Source organism: Ochotona princeps, chromosome 28, assembly GCF_030435755.1.
Source record: "Ochotona princeps isolate mOchPri1 chromosome 28, mOchPri1.hap1, whole genome shotgun sequence".
NCBI classification, from domain to species: domain Eukaryota; kingdom Metazoa; phylum Chordata; class Mammalia; order Lagomorpha; family Ochotonidae; genus Ochotona; species Ochotona princeps.
The window spans coordinates 34,512-39,895 of record NC_080859.1 but is presented as its reverse complement, the minus strand read 5'-3'; positions in this window follow the sequence as shown (position 1 = coordinate 39,895).

The window sequence follows — 5,384 nt, the reverse complement described above, 5'->3', positions numbered from 1 at the left end:
GCTCCAATGCTGAACAGCCCACATACCAAGGCCTGGGAGGGGAGGAGTTAGATTGGGGCCTAGCATCAGCGTGGGCCTGTGAGATAGGAAGTGTCAGGGTGCCTTTAATAGCAGGGCACTTAAAGAAGCCTGGGAGGTGGAATACCACGTCAGCGTGCCCACAGGCCCTCTGGGCTCTGGAGTCCTATGTCAGCGTACCCACAGACCTTCTGGGCTCTGGAGTCCTAAGTCAGCGTGCCCCAGAGGCCCTCTGGGAGTTGCAGTCCTACGTCAGTGTCCCCAGAGGCCCCCTGGGAGCTGGAGTCCCATGCCTGCGTCCCCAGAGGCCCTCTGGCAGCTGGTGTTACACACCAGCCGACTGGGGTTGTACTTTGCCAGATCAGGTCCCGGGGAAACCTTACCACCACCCCCATTCCTCGAAGAGCACCCTGAGATGCAGGCTCCGGGAGTTCTTTGGCAAGTGGAGCAGCTCCCCGATGGGCTGCCAAGAGGGCTTCATGGTTTTTTTTTTTTTAATTTCAAAGTCAGATAAACAGAGAGGAGGAGAGACAGAGAGGAAGATCTTCCATCTGATGATTCACTCCCCAACTGAGCCGCAACGGCCGGTGCGTGCCGATCCAAAGCCGGGAACCCGGAAGCTCTTCTGGGTCTCCCACGAGGGTGCAGGGTCCCAAAGCTTTGGGCCATCCTCGACTGCTTTCCCAGGCCACAAGCAGGGAGCTGGATGGGAAGTGGAGCCGCTGGGATTAGGACCGGTGCCCATATGGGATCCCGGCGCGTTCAAGGCGAGGACTTTAGCCGCTAGGCTATGGCGCCGGGCCCCAAGCTGCCCTTTTTACCCTTGGTCGGTTCAGGCCTTCTGAGCTCTAGACAGCCCAACCCGAGCCATGCTAGCGTCATGTGGGGGTCCCGGACAGTATTCCGGGGCACGTGTTGTTGGAAGATCAGGGCTCCAAGGCCAAACAGCCGCTAGGCCACGCTGATGGGCCCCGGCTCCATGTATTTTTGCATGTGTGGGGGTGGCGGTTAGGGTGATGTGATACACTACTCGGCCTTCCTCGGCCTAGCTGGGTGGTGTCTGGGCATGTGGGCTCCTAAGCCAGGAGCAGGTGGATGGAGAAGTAGGCACCAGAGGTCAGCAGCCATCTGCAATAGGAAGTCCCAGGCCCCAGCTGCTGCGGAGAGCACCCTGCACCATGCAGCCTGCTGCCCAGCACATCTGATGATGGCCAGGGAGCCACCAAGGCCCGCACAAGGGAGGGCTTTCAGGGCCTGTGCTGCCTGCACACGACAGGGTGCACAAAGCTGCCCTTTCTACCTGCAGCTAGCACTTGAGGGGTCAGCCATCCCTGTCATGTGTTTGGAGGCAGGAATTTGGCCTCACAGCCTCCAGCCAGATGCTGCTGCCCTCTTGTTCACCAGGGAGTGCTTCACCCTCCTCCAGGGATCCTTCTGGATTCAAGACTCTTTCTCCTGCTGGTCAGCTGTGGACCGTCGGCCGCCGCTGATGTGCCACCTTCCACAAGACATCCCAACAGCTGACGTCTGTTCTTCACGGATGTCCTTCTCCCCAGGACAGGTAGAGTCGCAACATGCCTGGATCCCTCGTCTGTAGCGGCCACTCTCACAGCACAGGACGTCATAAGTTGTGCAAGCCAGGGGGACAGGCACCTTCAGCAGCCTGGTGAAGGAGCTGCTGAAGGGTCCAGCGAGGGTTGGTGTGGTGTGGTGTGGTGTGCTGTGGTGTGTTGGTGCGGGGTATTGTCCGAGTGGGTCAAGCCTCAGCCTGCCAGGCGGATGGCCTGTATGGGTGCTGCTTGAAATCCTGGCTGCTTCCCCTGCAGTCCAGCTCCCTGCCGATCCTCCTGGGAGAGCAGCGGAGGATGCTGCCAGGGCTTGTGCCCCTGTGGCCCTGTGGGAGATCTGGAGGAAGCTCCTGGTTCCTGGGCTTGTCCTGACCCAGCCACAGCTGGCTCTGGTGGTGGTCCTTGGGGACGTGAGCCAGCAGATGCCAGAAGGCTTGCTGTCTCTCCCTCTCTGTTCCTGTGTGCTTCCAAGTAAAGAGGGCAGAGGGAGGCAGGAGGGAGGAAGGAAAAGACAGAAAGCTGCCGGCCTCCTGCGAGGGAGCATGCTGTGTGCTGTGTGCTGTGTGCTGTGCTGTGGCTGTAGACTGCTTTTGTCTGTCAATGCAGAGCCCCAGGGCGTGCGTAGGGCTTCCAGTCATGGGTCTTGTGTGCAAGCTCTAAAAAGAGTGTCCTTGAGAGAGAATGCCTCTCTGAGCTGGGCTGCTTCCCTTGATTTGGCAGCAGAGCCTTGGATGAGCGTCCTGCAGTGAGTGCTGGTGGCCACGAGAGGGCGCGCAAAGCTGCCTTTTTTTTTTTTTTTTTAGCAGATTTATTTATTTTATTCCAAAGTCAGATATACAGAGAGGAGAAGAGACAGAGAGGAAGATCTTCCATCTGATGATTCACTCCCCAACCGAGCTGCAACGGCCGGTGCGTGCCGATCCAAAGCCGGGAACCTGGAACCTCTTCCAGGTCTCCCACGAGGGTGCAGGGTCCCAAAGCTTGGGCCGTCCTGGACTGCTTTCCCAGGCCACAAGCAGGGAGTTGGATGGGAAGTGGAGCCGCCGGGATTATAACCGGTGCCCATATGGGATCCCGGCGCGTTCAAGGCGAGGACTTTAGCCGCTAGGCTATGGCGCCGGGCCCCAAGCTGCCCTTTCTACCCTTGGTCTGCTCAGGCCTTCTGAGCTCTAGACAGCCCAACCCGAGCCATGCTAGCGTCGTGTGGGGGTCCCGGACAGTATTCCGGGGCACGTGTTGTTGGAAGATCAGGGCTCCAATGCTGAACAGCCCACATACCAAGGCCTGGGAGGGGAGGAGTTAGATTGGGGCCTAGCATCAGCGTGGGCCTGTGAGATAGGAAGTGTCAGGGTGCCTTTAATAGCAGGGCACTTAAAGAAGCCTGGGAGGTGGAATACCACGTCAGCGTGCCCACAGGCCCTCTGGGCTCTGGAGTCCTATGTCAGCATGCCCACGGGCCCTCTGGGAGCTGGAGTCCTACGTCAGTGTCCCCAGAGGCCCTCTGGGAGTTGGAGTCCTACGTCAGCGTCCCCACAGGCCCTCTGGGAGTTGGAGTCCTACGTCAGCGTCCCCACGGGCCCTCTGGGAGTTGGAGTCCTACGTCAGCATCCCCACAAGCCCTCTGGGAGCTGGAGTCCTATGTCAGCGTCCCCAGAGGCCCTCTGGGAGTTGGAGTCCTACGTCAGCGTCCCCAGAGGCCCCCTGGGAGCTGGAGTCCCATGCCTGCGTCCCCAGAGGCCCTCTGGCAGCTGGTGTTACACACCAGCCGACTGGGGTTGTACTTTGCCAGATCAGGTCCCGGGGAAACCTTACCGCCACCCCCATTCCTCGAAGAGCACCCTGAGATGCAGGCTCCGGGAGTTCCTTGGCAAGTGGAGCAGCTCCCCGATGGGCTGCCAAGAGGGCTTCATGGTTTTTTTTTTTTTTTAATTTCAAAGTCAGATAAACAGAGAGGAGGAGAGACAGAGAGGAAGATCTTCCATCTGATGATTCACTCCCCAACTGAGCTGCAGCGGCCGGTGCGTGCCGGTCCAAAGCCGGGAACCTGGAACCTCTTCCAGGTCTCCCACGAGGGTGCAGGGTCCCAAAGCTTTGGGCCATCCTCGACTGCTTTCCCAGACCACAAGCAGGGAGCTGGATGGGAAGTGGAGCCGCCGGGATTAGAACCGGTGCCCATATGGGATCCCGGCGCGTTCAAGGCGAGGACTTTAGCCGCTAGGCTATGGCGCCGGGCCCCAAGCTGCCCTTTTTACCCTTGGTCGGCTCAGGCCTTCTGAGCTCTAGACAGCCCAACCCGAGCCATCCTGGCGTCATGTGGGGGTCCCGGACAGTATTCCGGGGCACGTGTTGTTGGAAGATCAGGGCTCCAAGGCCAAACAGCCGCTAGGCCACGCTGATGGGCCCCGGCTCCATGTATTTTTGCATGTGTGGGGTGGCGGTTAGGGTGATGTGATACACTACTCGGCCTTCCTCGGCCTAGCTGGGTGGTGTCTGGGCATGTGGGCTCCTAAGCCAGGAGCAGGTGGATGGAGAAGTAGGCACCAGAGGTCAGCAGCCATCTGCAATAGGAAGTCCCAGGCTCCAGCTGCTGCGGAGAGCACCCTGCACCATGCAGCCTGCTGCCCAGCACATCTGATGATGGCCAGGGAGCCACCAAGGCCCGCACAAGGGAGGGCTTTCAGGGCCTGTGCTGCCTGCACACGACAGGGTGCACAAAGCTGCCCTTTCTACCTGCAGCTAGCACTTGAGGGGTCAGCCATCCCTGTCATGTGTTTGGAGGCAGGAATTTGGCCTCACAGCCTCCAGCCAGATGCTGCTGCCCTCTTGTTCACCAGGGAGTGCTTCACCCTCCTCCAGGGATCCTTCTGGATTCAAGACTCTCCTGCTGGTCAGCTGTGGACCGTCGGCCGCCGCTGATGTGCCACCTTCCACAAGACATCCCAACAGCTGATGTCTGTTCTTCACAGAGGTCCTTCTCCCCAGGACAGGTAGAGTCGCAACATGCCTGGATCCCTCGTCTGTAGCGGCCGCTCTCACAGCACAGGACGTCATAAGTTGTGCAAGCCAGGGGGACAGGCACCTTCAGCAGCCTGGTGAAGGAGCTGCTGAAGGGTCCAGCGAGGGTTGGTGTGGTGTGGTGTGGTGTTGGTGCGGGGTATTGTCCGAGTGGGTCAAGCCTCAGCCTGCCAGGCGGATGGCCTGTATGGGTGCTGCTTGAAATCCTGGCTGCTTCCCCTGCAGTCCAGCTCCCTGCCGATCCTCCTGGGAGAGCAGCGGAGGATGCTGCCAGGGCTTGTGCCCCTGTGGCCCTGTGGGAGATCTGGAGGAAGCTCCTGGTTCCTGGGCTTGTCCTGACCCAGCCACAGCTGGCCCTGGTGGTGGTCCTTGGGGAAGTGAGCCAGCAGATGCCAGAAAGCTTGCTGTCTCTCCCTCTCTGTTCCTGTGTGCTTCCAAGTAAAGAGGGCAGAGGGAGGCAGGCGGGAGGAAGGAAAAGACAGAAAGCTGCCGGCCTCCTGCGAGGGAGCGTGCTGTGTGCTGTGTGCTGTGTGCTGTGCTGTGGCTGTAGACTGCTTTTGTCTGTCAATGCAGAGCCCCAGGGCGTGCGTAGGGCTTCCGTCCTGGGTCTTGTGTGCAAGCTCTAAAAAGAGTGTCCTTGAGAGAGAATGCCTCTCTGAGCTGGGCTGCTTCCCTTGATTTGGCAGCAGAGCCTTGGATGAGCGTCCTGCAGTGAGTGCTGGTGGCCACGAGAGGGCGCGCAAAGCTGCCTTTTTTTTTTTTTTTTTTAGCAGATTTATTTAT